Raw genomic sequence first — 15,466 nt, forward strand, 5'->3', positions numbered from 1 at the left:
ATCAAAGTGACTCAAGAGATGCTCATTTTTCTTTAAAAGAGAATTTCATTATTGAAAAACACCAGTACCCAAAGAAATGGAAACAGCTGAAGAAACTGGTTTCTGTGTACTTCAAATAATATTTTAGGACCAGGCCCCAGATGACAACATCTCTCCCCCAGGATATAACAGCTGACATAGCTAAAATATGAAGTATGGCTAAAGAATACACAGAGAGACCGATAATTTAGGAAATATTTTTGTGTTTGTTTTAACTGAGGCAAACAAATTAATTTTTTTTTTATCTGTTCCCTTTCCATATTTGCTCAAGTAAACTTCAAAACTAATTACTTCCAAATAATTTGGTCTCAGCTATTTGTGCATGACCTGTGAATGTTGTCAAGAGTATGGGACTAACTGAATAATAAATGTGTTGAATATGAAAGTTTTGTGTTTTTAAAAAAAATCTTGTTATGAAGAGCAACATAACTACCATATAGTGTATACCTATGTGTTTTTTATGTATAGCCTAGCTTGGGAGGGAACACAAGGCATGGTTAACAGTATTTAGTTGATGCTGGGGCTGAAAACTGAATTGGGAGGAAGAAGGTATAGAATGAAGCCATACTTTTTATGGTGTTATTTTGTATCTTTTGCTTTTTGAAGGGTATGAGTTTTTAATTTGAAGAAGTCCAACTTAGCAGGTTTTTTCCTTTTATGGAACACACTTTTGGTGTCATACCTAAGAAATCTTTGCCTTACATATGGTCACAGAGATTTTCCTATGTGAAAATTTCAAGAAGAAATTTTATAGTTTAGGTTCATAGTCAACTTGAAGATTCATATGAGTTACTTTTTATATAAGGTATGAGTTGTGGGTCAAGTTTCTTTCTTTTTTCTTTGCATATGGAAATCAAGTAGGATTTGTTTTTGCATTTTTATCATGTGCACTTTAAAGAATTTAATTCCAAAAGAGATAAAAAGGAATATTGTATAGAAAGGTCTGCAGTTACTGGTTATAATTACAAGTTCAATTTTAAAAAGAAAAAATTTTGTTATGACTACTCTACTTATTTTTCAGAAGCTGTCATTCTCCTCGTACTTGAATTCTCTAAGCCAAAAAAGTTAAATTCTGTTGGTCAAAAAGATGATGCCGTTGCCTTGTTTTTCCAACCAATTTCATCATCAAAACTTGATGGCAGTATTTTGTTATGTTAGGTAAGAAACCGAAAATGTTATAGGCCGTTTTTCAGGGTAAATTTAAACTGAGTATTAGATCAACTGAATGAAAAGGGGCTATAAAGACAAACTTTCTATCTTCAGGAGAAGGTGGGGATACTAAAACTTCACTGGAAACGAAAGGTTATGGATAAATTGGCAATTACCAGAATTCCTTAGGGAAAGCACGATGCATAGGCACTCTTCCAAATCCCTTGGTAAGGAGTGACATCCTGCCACCAAATTGCCTTCCCAGGGGGAGTGGGTCTATTTAATGCTTTTATTTGGGTGCAGTGAGTCCATCTGAGGTCACCCACACCTTCTCTGTCCTGTACCAGAGCTGGGGCTAGCCTCTCGAGGTAAGTGCTGAAGCAATAATGACTAATGGTTTGAAAATGCACTAATTAGCAAGGGAGCCCATATGTCTAAGGTTCTTTCAGACCATTGAAGAGCATGAATGATTTATATATGAGGGATGCTATTCCTTCTTCCTTTTCAAGTTTGGGACCATTTGAGGGATGATCTGAGGAGTCAGAAAGAGAGATCCAAACCTCAGATTTGTACTGGAGAGAACTACAGGAGAAAAGAGATGGGTGGCTGAGCCAGGTGAGGTTGCTAAGGAGTAAAAGTGTACTTATTCTATAATTTTTACATAGGACTGTTGTCCTTAGACAATAATTTTATCACATTTAAACTTGAAAATGAACATTATGCTGATACTATGTCCAGTCAGATGTATGGGTCTATGCACACATACACACACACGAACGTTGTAGCTGTGTGAGGACATAGAACTGTTGGACAAACAGCTCCACGTGATTCTTAAGCAAGGGCTCACTCCTTCCTTTTCGGGGAAGAAGGAGCCCTTGTTGGAACCTGACTGATTTACAGCATATCTTTCCTTTGTTCTTTGGACTATTTATCTGTATTCTTGTTAGAAATGACTTTTTGGTTTAATTGTTAGTGAAAGCCTTTTAGTGAAAGAGGTTTGTACCTTGGTGTCTTCACTTGAGAGGCTTAAAGGAAAAACCCTGGTTACTAACTGGAGCTCTGTCAGTGGTCTCCTGTGGGATACTTTGACAGATTTACTTCTTACTCTGTCGTTCAGGATGATCCAGGTTCCTTCCATCTATCGTTCTGTGAATCTCCTGTTTACATCATTATACAGATATTTATACTCAAGTAGCTTTTTCCATTATTTGTTTTGAATTTTAAAAAGAATAATCACATCCAGGTATATATACGACTTCCCTAAATGAAGGACCACCTAATGTATAAAATTTTTTTAAAAATCTAATCGTAAAACCCAGCGTCATGTGCAGTAAGCTTCATTATGTACATGTTTTGGAAAAGATTAATGAAGTATAGTAAAACAAGCTCAATACTATAGGTGTATATACTATAAAGTTTTCTTCTTTCAAAAGGCATTTCAAGATGTTGCAGGGTTTTTATCATCCTGAGATGTCATAAATATCATATTATAGAACACTCCATTCGATAGAATGGTAGATACATGCCTCTCCACTATATACAGTCATATATAACCATGTTGAAACTTCATGTAGCTATGATACATTTCTCTCATTTTTTTAAAGAGTAATTATGTTCAGGAATTGGGCTGTTCTATCTAAGAATTATTTTAGTGGTTTTAGTAGGGAGGGAACCTCATTTATTATGGTTCTTCCCAAGACACATTTGGGTAAACTTCAGTTACTGCTGCAAGGACTAGATCTGTCTCCTGAGCGGGAACGTCAGTCATTGTTGCAGCTCATCCTTCGGCTTCTAAGGAATGTCAAGGTCAGTTGGTCATAAGCTAAGAAAGGTCAAAGCCATTTAAAATTTAACAGTTCTTTTCCCTGGTCACAAGTCCCTTAGTGCAGGCTGCTAAGCCACATCTCTTGAGCTTGCCAAAATGCATTTTTGACTTTTTTCAAGAACCTTCATATAAGACGTTGGAATTGGTGCCTGGTGATCAGGCAGTGCCTCCCGGCACCCTGTGGAACCCTTGGCTTATATATCTTGGTCATTAACATGTAAATTAGCAGTGGTCAACCTCTAAGAGAAAATCAATTACTCTTTGAGTACTCAGGTCCAGCTGTGCATTCCTCTCACTTATTTACCCTTGCAAGACTGAAATATGTAGAAAATGTTATTGGCAGCTTATCGTTTATTCAGAAATGTTGTTTACCTCCTTCTTGATAGGCTTATGTTAATAGAAATCTAAAAAAGTCACCTTTATAAATTAGTGTTGTTCATCAATATGTGGAAGATAACCACTTTTTAAAATTCCAGCATATTTAGTGATGCACTCTCTCAAAAGATGCAGTAACACAACAAATTAGTATTCACATGTCCAATCTTCAGAGACTAGACTGTGGATTTTATAGCTTGGAGGAACTTTAAAACATTTTAAGGGACTATTTGAAAATAGGCCGACTTTCTATTTCACGGATAAGAAACTCAGACCCGTCTTAGTCAAGACCACACAAATAATTTGTGGCACCGTCACTTCTGCCAGAGAATAGTCCAGTGGCAGTTTCCCCAAGAAATCAAAGTTTACAAAGCACGGCATATGAAACATAAAGCATTCCCTACCTAAAACTGTCCCTGCGGAACGTCTCCAGGACATAGCCAGGTTGTCTCTCTGTGTAGCTGTTTTGGGCTCCGTTGCAATGTCGATATTCCAGTAACAAAGAAACAAAGGGATGGGAGTGACAGAGTTAGAGCCAGTCTTGGGTGGAACCCTGTGGCTGAAGGGATCATAGTGCACAAGGAAGTCTTAGGTAAGTCCTGCTGCCTCGACGAGAGATACCATAATAGTCACGAGCCACACCTCCTCCGTGTAAGCCCATCGGAACTACTTTCCAGCTGTGTACCTTTGAGCTACTTACTTTTTACCCTTGTGCCTCGATTTCCTCATATGTAAAATGGAGCTAATAAAAGAGGCCTTCTCTCCTTAGGTTTTTATAAAGATTCAGTACAGTTGGTATAGATTAGGTTTGGTACACAGCAAGTGCCCAGGAAGGGCTTTCCGTGACCCGTAGTAGCGGCGGTGGTAATGAAGCTATTGGCCCCGTAGTAGTAGTCGTAATCAGGATTGATGGAAGTCTTTTTTTAAAATATTCTATTTGTTTATTTGAGAGAGAGCGAGAGCACGAGAGGGGTAGATGGGCAGAGGGAGAAGCGGACTCCCTGCTGAGCGGGGAGCCCGACCAGAGCTCGATTGGATCCCAGGACCGCAGGATCACAACCTGAGCTGAAGGCGGCCGCTTAACTGACTGAGCCGCCCAGGCGCCCCAGTTAAAGTCTTCGGACGAGGGCCTCCCCTGAGGATTTCAGATGCATGGAATAGATATTCTCCTTCTTCCAGGATAATTAGTTATTAAGACAGGAGCACTGTGTCTTCTTTTACCATGTGACCTTCTTTAAAATAGAAGCTTCGGGAATTTTATATGTCTTAAGAATTAATATGTTTATTTTATTGTCTTAAGAATTTTCTGTATTTTAAACATTACATTTTTATATGCACAAGGTTAAAAAATAGTCAAAGTACTAGTATAGGAGATTGTGAAATGCAAAAATAAAAGACTTCCTCTACCTCGTTCTAGTCACACTCTCCAGAGATCAATACTTTTAGCCATGTTTTTAGACCTTCTAATGGTTTCTTTCACAATTTAATGAACAAGATATGTATTCATTACTTACTGATTCATCAACTTTAGGTAATGCTATTAATTTTTTTAAAGATTTTATTTGAGGGCGCCTGGGTGGCTCAGTCGTTAAGCGTCTGCCTTTGGCTCAGGTCATGATCCCAGGGTCCTGGGATCGAGCCCCACATCGGGCTCCCTGCTCAGCGGGAAGCCTGCTTCTCCCTCTCCCACTCCCCCTGCTTGTGTTCCCTCTCTCGCTGTGTCTCTCTGTCAAATAAATAAATAAAATCTTTAAATAAATAAATAAATAAAGATTTTATTTGAGAGAGAGAGAGTGGGGGGAGGGGCAGAGGGAGAAGAAGAGAATCTCAAGCAGACTCTCTGCTGAGCGTGGAGCCGGACGCACAGCTCAATCTCATGACCCTGAGATCACGGCCTGAGCTGAAATCCAGAGTCGGTTGCTTAACCGACTGAGCCACCCAGGCGCCCCGCTATTAATTTTTAATATTATTCTTACCAGCAGGATGCTGTTGTCAGGCCTTTGGCACTGACCAGCTGATAACTTTGTGTAGTTAATCTCTCTGTGTTTCTATTTCCGTATCTGTAAAATAAGGAAATTGGACTGGTTGGTCTCCAAGGTTACTTCTTTTAAAGTGTTAGAGCATTGAACTAACTTAAGCAAAAAAAAAAAGGGGGTGGTGGGCGGAGAGGAGCAGTTATTTTGTACATGGAATTCACAGATAAAACTGATCTGAGGGCTATCTGGATCTAGGTGCTAAGATAGATAGCATCCCAGTTTTACCTCTCCTGTCTTTTATCTCCCAATGTGGCTTCTTTTTATATATTGGCTTCCTTTCTGTAGGCTCTTCCATGGCAGCCAGCACCTCTGAGGGATTCTGTCCTTTTAGTTGTCTGTCAAAGGACAAAGAGACACATTTCCCTCTCGTCTTCAGTATGAAAAATCCTGATTGGCCGGGCCTGATCTAGATTATATATTTATCTTGGAATGATTTGGTGAAGCCAACAATGATTGGCTAGTCCTGGGTCACATGCTCACCCTGTGACCAAGGGTTGGGGGATTATGACTGGCAGACCCACAAGGAATAGAGTAGAAGCTGGTCTGTAAAGGAAGGGATGAATTGCTTTTATCAGATGAAGGGAAGAATGGTAGAGAATAATAAAAGCAGATGTCCACTCCTCTTGGAGTTTCAGGAAACTGATTTTAAGAAGGAACTTACCCCCGGGCGCCTGGGTGGCTCAGTCAGTTAAGCATCCGACTCTTGATTTTGGCTCAGGTCATGACCTCAGAGTCGTGAGATAGAGAGCCCCACATCGTGCTCCGTGTTCAGTGCAATCTGCTTAAGATTCTCTCTCTTTCTCTCTGTCTGCCCCTCCCGCTCTGGCTCTGTCTCTCAAAAAAAAGAAAAAAAAAAAGGAAGAAGAAGAAGGAACTCATCCAATTCTCCACCAGCTAGTGAGTCATAACTTGCTTTTATGAATGCTTACCACCGTGTCACAACCAAGGGCCTCATTCTCCTTCCAGAAAGCAAGCATGGCCTCCACCTACACATTCTTTAACTTAGGATCAGCCAGTAGCGGCTCCCCGCAGTCCTTCCACAGCACTTGACAAACAAGTCCAGATAGCAGCGTGAAGTTGTGGGCAGATAGCATCAGTGCCTCAGATTCCAGCCCCAGCACGGTCGTCCAGCGCAGTTTTGTTCGCGCTGCACTATTAGGTCTTTATGACCTGCTACACAGTGGACACACAGGGAGCCATTTCCTCTTTCTGTACAGGGACCGACTTCGTTATCTCAGGATATAATCTATGCTTTGAAAAAGAACATGGCAGCAATGGGCAGAATGGGCCCTTCTAAAGAAAAGAAATGCCTAGAGATGACTAAAGTTCTCACCAAGTTCTGCAAATATCCCTGAGACACTTTTCCTCAAGGTAAACATCAACTCGAGGCGCTTCTGACTGGTAACCAAATAAAATGGGAAACGGGCACTGGTACAGGCTTCCGCTGCCTGGAACATGAGGGAGTGCGCGCAGATGCCACGCTGGGAACTGTGCTACCAGCTTCACGAACACTCCCTTTCGGGGGAGGGGAGTTTCATATTTTGGATACTGAAAAACCAGAGTATAAGTCCTGTCGTCCTCATAAGAGCTCTGATTGTTTCACCTTTCCCATATTCCGCCTAAAACGATGCCTGGTGAGCTCCTCACGGGTAGTGACATCTACAAGCCAAACATTGCAGTCATCACCAGGAGAGCACAGAGAAGCCACACCTGCTTCTAGAAGATCTGGCTCGTGGGTGTGGGTGGAGGATGTCACCGCCAAGCCCCGACAGTGCCGTACCAGCCTTGAGGACTGGTGCGGGCTTGCGGGAGAAAGAAAGAACTGCTAGATGTTACCGGGGAGGACTCCAAGGAAGGAGAGACGTTGAAAGGAGCACAAAAGGCTGACGACAGCCTCGGGGGATGGAGAGAAATTGGTGGCGGTGGGCCTTCCTAGAGAGGGCAGGACATGCAAGAAGGCTAAGAAGGAAAACCCAACGTGAGTCTGGGGGACAATGAGACTAATTTGGAAGGATGAAGGTGTGGAGATAGAGCAGGAGTTAGAAGTTAGGGCTGCTTGGGGCCAAATTGTGGGAATCTGAATTATCATGCGTTATTAGGGGAGAGGGGCACCCTGCCTTAGGTGTGATGAGTTTATGTTCTATGAACTGGGCAACAGAACTGGAATTCAGGACTGGGGTCTGGGTCAGAGATGGATTAGGGAGTGATCGGGAAGTTCTGATGTTGGGGGGACACCCATAGTTAGAAGGCCAGAGAAGAAGCTGTGAGGGAAGGGCACAGTATCAGAGGCAGGAGAACAAGGACAGTGGTGGCAGTAAGATGATGGCAGCGAGAAGAGTGCTTCAAGAAGGAGGGGTTGGGTACTTGCATTGTCTCATTCTTGCAGAGGGAGCAAGAGTGAGGAGGAGACAGGACTGACACTCCCAAATTACAGATCCAGAGTATGATGTAACCGGATCTTTATGGTCAAGGAAACACCTTAATTTGTAGGAGGTTTACAAAATCAGGCCAAAGGACAAAAAGGTTTTGTGGTGGAAAGAGGGTAAAGGCCTATTAACAGAATGGTGAGTGGTTCCACAGCCACTGAATTAGTTCACGGTTCTGTAAGGGGAACATTCTAGCAGAACCGCATCCAACCCAATTCCCACAGGAGCTGTTCTGAGACACACAAAACCCCAAAGCTATTTTTCTTAACTTATGGACAGGATTGATCTGTAGAATTTATCTACATTAAGAAAAAAAAGGCAATTAATGTTAACTGATGAGGTGATGATTGTTTACATAATAAAAGTATCCTTCCTTTTATGAGATTTTATAAGAGTCATTTGTGGAATGATTTTAGTTTGCTTCTCTAATGCCTTCAAAATCTATTTCTGTTTACCAGGAAATAACATACTCGTTTTTCAAAAACAGTTTCAATGCATGTGAAAACAGCATATGCATAGGATTAATATATGTATACGAATAAACACCTTGGACTTGGTTAGTTGTTCATGAGTTCCTTTTACAGTCAGTTTCTTTATAATGTTTGCATGTTACTGGACTAAAGAGTAAGGATCATAAAATCTGAAAGTTTATTAGGACCTTACACATACTACATTATAAATTCCCATTTTCAAGTTGAGGAACTGGGTCCCTGATAGGATAAGCCAATTATCCAAAGTCATAAATAGCTGGTGGCTGAATTGGAGTTGAACTATTTGACCATTGCTCCGGTTGACTCTGTGTTCTTGCTTGTAAATAGCCTGTGTGATAGCGGTTTTATCTGCAAGGTGCCCCTCCTCCCTCAGAACAATGCAGTGGTGTGTGTCTGCGGGCCGTATCGCGTGACGGAACAGCTAGTTTGTACGTTCGAGAAATCTGAGGATTTTACTTAAATTCAGCAAACACTTACTGAGCTTCTTACATGCGAGCACAAACAGATGTTGAAGATAAAACGTTTGGAAGGGGTAGAGAAGTGATAATCGCTGTTTTGTTCTCCGAGTATATTAAAGCCATTTGGTGAGTAGGTACAGAATACAGCCACTTGGCGAGTCGAAGAGTTCTCTCTTTGGAAAGATAGGGCACTTAGCCTCTAGGAATAATACACTCTTGCAAGTACAAAGTGCACAGATTGTTTTAGATCTATTCAGTTCAGCAAACATAAACTAAAACGGAAATGACACAGAAGGGATGGCACAAGCCTCTCAATGATAAAGTGGAAATTTGAGGAAAGATTAACCATATGAAACCTTAAAATATGCCATGAATTCTTCATCTCGTTATAAGACCTACAGTTAAGTATTTGTCCACCTTTTATTCCCCCAATTCTTTAAAATCTCAGAGAAATTTAATGCTTTAAGACCTGAAAGTTCCTCAGCATCTGTCTCCAAGGGAGATTTTTCTTTGGTGTTTCAATGATATCACTGATGTTGCCTCATAAAATAAAAGAAAATTTAAAAAAAATAAGTAATACCAAACATTTTCAATTGGGAACAGTCCACATTAATTTCTGTTAATGTCCGGTATGTTCACTCAGTTTTTCTACGAATCAGCAGCTGATATCTTCCTGCTGTTTCCACTAGCCTGTGCAGCAACAGAAATGAAAATTATTTAAGGCATTTAACTGTGATGTGGAATTGATGCTTTTAGAACCTGACCTCACATTCCTCCCTTAAAAAGGGCTGAGGGCTGACGCCAGTGTTCAACCTCATTCGGATTCATCAGGCTTACTCATTAGGATTGCAAACACCATCAGAGTCTGTGCCTTATCACATACAGTTTAGTCGGGGTACAGTCCTTTTGGTAGGACTATCAATGCTTTGGACCACATCCTGCAGCCTTCACAAAGCCAAACGACCATTTATGTACCCCATTATGCCACAGAGAGTTGCACCTCCACAAACCTCTTAAAGGAGAATCCTCTGTATCCGGGAAGCCGGCTGCAGAATTCACGTTCTGAGGAACAGCTCGGGTCAGTGTTGGCCCTTGTTAGAACACCAGCCCAGCCTCTCGGTCCTTATTCCCTGAGCTACATGAGAGACACAGCCATCCTCTGATATTCCAGAGACGCTCCCAGGAGGATTATGAATTGGTTAGCAGTTGCTCTCTCTCTTTCTCATGGTACATGAGATGACTTCAAATAGACATCAACTTTATATATGAAGACATAAAGAGCTCCTGTTTTTCTGTAGCAGAGCCAAATGCAGTTCTTATTCTAAGTGGAAAGGACGAGTCTTTTCTAAAAGAGACCCAAGTCGTGTGCTGATTTCACTCAGGTCACTTCTTCCCTGAACCCTTCTATGTAATTAATTGTGTTTCATCCTGGCTCTACCCAGAGAGTCGGGATGATTTACAAGAGGCTCAGAATAAATTAAAGATCAAAGAATGTGGTTTTTATAAAGAAACCTATGTCATTTTGTAATATATGTTAAACACACATTCCTAAGCAGTGGTCAATTTTAATTTGATTTTCACATTCTCTTGTTGATGGTACTTTGTAGAAAATCCAAATCTTTTATCCCTGTCCTCTCCCCCAACCTTAGGGAGAATGTATTTAAATTCTTAGCTATTTTTGCACTTACCACCTCCCCAAAACCCAGTGTAGTACATTCTCATTTGGCTTACATTAACTCAGTTTAATTGTGTAAATGATTGTTCTCAAGATTGTGATTTATGTACCTTTTACCAAGGGGGCAGGAATAAGTTAGTGCTGAACAGAGCAAGTTGTTAGATACTGACCCTCACCAGGTGGACCTAGTTTATGTGATACAAAGACATAAAGTATGAGTAATAGAAACAAGAACAAGACAGTTGAAGTACTAATATAATAAAGTAGATGAAACATAATCAGCACTCCCTGAACTGAAGCCCTTGTAGGAGTTTTATATTCTATTTTATAAGTTCCCAGAGTTAATATATTGAGTTCTCGAATACGTCTGATACTGAGCTAATCCCAGCCAATGTTGTGGAAACACCCAGTTTATTCCCTAATTCACTTATCTACCTTCATTTGAAAATGCTTAAAATTCCCCAGTCCAGTATGGGGCCCTCCTATCGTAGGCTTACCCTACTTGAATGTACCTGATGGACTGAGACGGGTATAGAAATTGCAGCCAGAAATTAACCCGGTTTCTGTCACTGACAGTGTGTGTCCGCCAATGTGGCGTTTGGTTGTGTGTTGTGAGGGTGTCGGGTTAGGGGTTAGTGTTGTGGGGATGCTGGAGGTCATCGTCCTTGCCTTCAAAGTGCTTATAAATAGGACCAGCAGAGCTCTTGGTTCAGAGGGTGCTGTCTTGCACCTCTTCATCATACAGTGGCTTCTGTATCACACAATAAAAAATGAAAGAAAATATATAAATCAACAGCATATTTATTCTGAAAGCACAAATGTTTTCCAGCTTCAAGATCCCAAGAGTTTCTCCAGACAATTATAAATACTCAATCTTTATTAACAGGAGCAAGGGATAAATTACTTCTTGCAATCTAGACATTGCTCCAGAGAGACATACTGGGAATTTCCAATTTACATAAAAGTTGTTTTCCAGAAGTTTACTTTCACATCATTTATTTTGAGCTTGGGCTGTAGTTCCCCAGAGAAAAAGTGATATGTAGTAATAATAAGCTAACATTTTAATAAACCTTTTTTTTTTTTCTTGTTTATTGAGCACTTTGGAGAGAATGAGTGCAAGGCTTTCGAGCCAACCAGCCCTTCACATCCAGGTTCTGCCCTTAGACAAATTACTTGATCTCACTGATCTATGGGGAGTTTTTTAAATGGGGATGAAAATACCAACCTCCCAGGATTGTTGAAAATGAGACAAGCCAGTACCAGGTGCATGACTCGTGCTGTCTCTCATCTCCTGCCCCTGCTGTGGTTTTATGAGTACAAGAAGGACCACCACTTGCGGTGGGAACAGATAAAGAGGAAAATCCCCTTGCACTAAGTAGGACATTATCTCCATTTTTTTAGGGTTCATTTTGTACAGTAACCCTAGCTGACGTGGTGCTTCTCTCCTGCCGTGGAATGTTTCTTGAGCTCACGATGTGAACCAGGCACTGTTAATCACTGTTAGTGACCCCACAGTTAGTAGCTGGTGGAGCTCGGTTCCCAGTCAGTGCCATCCAACTTGAGTCTAGCCTTACTCTCCTGTACCACACTGTCCCTTGGTTGGTTACGTTTTTCCAAGGCAGCTTTAATCTAGTGGCAAGACAGATTACTGACGTGGAAAGTAAACTGGGTTCTGCATCTGTCTCTGGGTTCTGCATCTGTCTCTATCCCTGTCAGATCTAAACCTTTGCCCCATCCAATTGTCTGTAAAATAGTTGTAGTTAAAATCTGTGTCCAACATTCGTGTGGGGGGAGGAAGGCTCTTGATTTTCTGTAACATAAGGTTAGTATATTCCCTTTCTGAGCTGCCAAGATCTCATCTTTGTACCATTTCACCGTAAAAAGAATCAAGTTTGAAGTCAGATATTCTTAAATGTATTCTTAAATATGTAAAAATTTAAAACTTTGATGATTCCGATCCGTAAGGCCCTCATGCTCTGGCTGTGTGGAGGCATGAGTGGAGAAAGTTCTTGGAAAGATGACCACAGAATTTTTTTTTTTTTTTTTAAATCACATTGGAGGTGGTGAGGGTTCTTCCATGTTGACATGCCTGGTGCGGTTAAAGAAACCAGACACAGACACAGATCTAACCTGGCTCAGCAGGTAACGTGCTCTGTGACCTTGAGCGTGTTGCTTGAAGTTTCCCCATTTGTAAATGGGCTGTGACAGGTGTGTAACAAAAAGTCCAGACATCTCATTTCCTTAAGTATTGAAGCCTTTAGAATTGAAGGAGGGGTAAGAGTAGGAAATTTCTTAGACTTTTTGAATTGGGGTTGTGGTGGAGGGAGGGAAAAAGGCTGGGGGTGGTGGTTGATGGAGTAGTTGTGCAAAACCAGAGACTTTAATATGCCGATCAAAGTGTCGTCCTTGCGACTAGGGCTGTCCAGACGCCTTAACTTTTCAGCCTTGACACAGTATTTCCAAGAGGTTCAATGCAGTTTCATTTCCAGAAAAAAGACAGCCAGAAAAAATGGGGAAACCAGAAAAGTGAGGAATTTTTGTAACACTTAAGTAATTTCCAAAGGCTTTTCTGGTACCTTTCATTCTCTTTGCCTTTTTATCTCTGTGAAAATGAACTTTTATAAAAATAATGTAACGAGGACGGAGAAAATGACTTAGAATTGTGCATTTCATCATCTCAGAATCCAGGTGTCAGATCCATTTAACTCAAGTATTCTTTAAAATATTATGATTTGCCAGAAATCAAGCCAGACACTTCATGATTCAAAATAACTGTTTTACTCTCCCTTCCCACCTCTCCAGTTCTCTGCGTATTTCATTCTTCACCCAGTGCAAAATGGGCGAGTAGAAACCCTAGCAAAGTTCTTCACTGCAGTATCTACTAGTAACTAAATCACTAGAATGCCTGTTCATTTCTTGTGAAATGCTACATTAAGACTTTCTTGAACTGTCACTTATTATGAAAAGTAGCATCTCAGCAGCTTTAAGCCCACATGGGTTAACAAACTTGGTGGTGGTTCTTAATGGCCAGATGAGTAGGCTTGACCCCGGGAGAGTTAGAATACAGTGGTGGTCTGGGCTTGCCTGCCCTGGCTTCTTGGACGACTGGCTTCTCAGGAGCCACTCCCTAATCGTGGGGCAGAGGAGTCCTCGCCACACATATAGAGAATGAGAGGAGTCTGCAGCAACCTCGCCAGAGCCACTAAACATGGCTATTTGCTGATGCCAGGCCTAGCTCAAAATACCTTAAAACACAGCTGAGGCCATGGTGAGCCCAGCTGGCCAGAGTAGGGGAGCAGTGCCTCTGAGGAGGGCCACCCAGACCACTCCCAACCCAGGTGCACGGGTGCCCTGAATGTTCATGATGAACATTCGAGGACTAGGATGCATTAGGTAGGAAGTAAGGTGATAGAACAGGCAGGAAGCTCGGAAAGGAGCATTTGGGGATTCAGGATGAAAGTGCTAGATGATAGGTTTTAGAGCTGTGTTGGTGGTTTTTATGAATTCTATTCCAGGGCCAGTTCTAAGTACACGAATGCAGGAGCACATGTGCTGGACAGTGGACCCAAACCACACTGACATCTGGAACTTCAGCATCTGGTGAATCCTAGCAGTGGCATGGCTGCTTTTAAAACGCTCCAATTGAGTCCCATAGGACTGACCCCACAAAGTTCTTTGTTGAAATCTTTGATGCTCTGCACAGATTAAGCATATAGAGCCATCTGCATACTTTATATACATAATAGAACCATCTAGTTTATACTTTTCGGTTCCCAAGAAAGCATTTCTTGTTCTTTTTGTGGATTTAAGTGTAATTACTTTACTGGATAATTATAGAAGGGGATGGAAGACACAGGATGTTCCTACATACTTGCTAAGAGAGCTAAATTTTTTTAGTTTTTTTTTTTTTTTTTTTACTTTGATCAGCAGCTTCAATTCCTTTCATTGCTTTGAGTTTCTGAAAGCTTGATTTTGAAAATTAAATACTTATGGATAAGGAAGTTTTTGGGGTTTTTATTTTTGAGTTTTAAAAGGGTTAAAGTTAGTAGGGCTTTGCCTATTCATGGCTGATCTAGCTGCTTGTTATAGTGCCACCTTCTGTTGGAGTTTCTTTTGACAGGCACTGGTGACTGAATAAAGGAAAATATCTTGGATGTAAAATTCAGCTAACCAGGAAAGTTTGATTGGATAAAACAGTAAGCAGCTAGCAATTAGCTAAAAACTAACTCAACTTTTGTACAAATTAAAATTCAAACTATCTCTTCTCAATGGAAAGTACTTGAGGAATTAAAACTGCATTATTACTATAAAATTGTTATTGCTTATTGAACACCTACATACTAAAGATAGGTGTCATTTGTGTATTTTAGACATGGTACAAAATATCAGTGTGTATTAAGGTTTGTATAAATAATTGGCAATTCAGGGTTTACTAAAATTTTGGTGACAGTAAATTCTGCATATGTTTTTGTAGGCAACAAATGCAGAAATTAAAGTAGATATTCCCCCCAAAATCACCCTGTGATATTTACTGAATGCAGAGTTGACAGCCCGAAAGTAGGCCAATTGGACTAACCTAGATCTTCCAAAAATAACTTGACTTTTCTTTTAACTTTCTCATTATGATAGACTTCTCTTCCAAAAATTTGACAAATGGGAGGACTGAGAACTCATGTGAAAAGTTTTTCTCTTCATATTTCTGGTTCTGTTAAAATGAAATATGGTTCCTGGAAGTCAGACAAAATTTCCATCACTGGATTTTGTAAACTGATTTGGATCATCTTAGGTAAAACTTAAAATTAGACCTTGCGGTAAGTGATTATACTCAATTGGCTTAGCGCTTGGTCCAGAATTAATAACGGGCAGCACAACTTGTGCCTTATTCAGACCAGGTCGTAGTTTGGAGCTGGCGCACTTCGGAAGTTCCGTCCACAGGCTAACCTCACTGCCCCAAATGAACACTCCTTCTAGTTCCCTCTCTGAAGGTGTCGC

The 15,466-nt window shown here is 40.8% G+C and overlaps 1 protein-coding gene across 2 annotated transcripts in view; it reads left to right on the forward strand.

The window, feature by feature from the left end:
• PALLD (palladin, cytoskeletal associated protein) overlaps nucleotides 1-15,466 on the forward strand; it is a 389,064-nt gene that overhangs the window by 330,997 nt on the left and 42,601 nt on the right. The gene's annotated exons all lie outside the window — the stretch shown is intronic.

This window comes from Phoca vitulina, unplaced genomic scaffold (assembly GCF_004348235.1).
Source record: "Phoca vitulina isolate PV1807 unplaced genomic scaffold, GSC_HSeal_1.0 scaffold14, whole genome shotgun sequence".
NCBI lineage: Eukaryota > Metazoa > Chordata > Mammalia > Carnivora > Phocidae > Phoca > Phoca vitulina.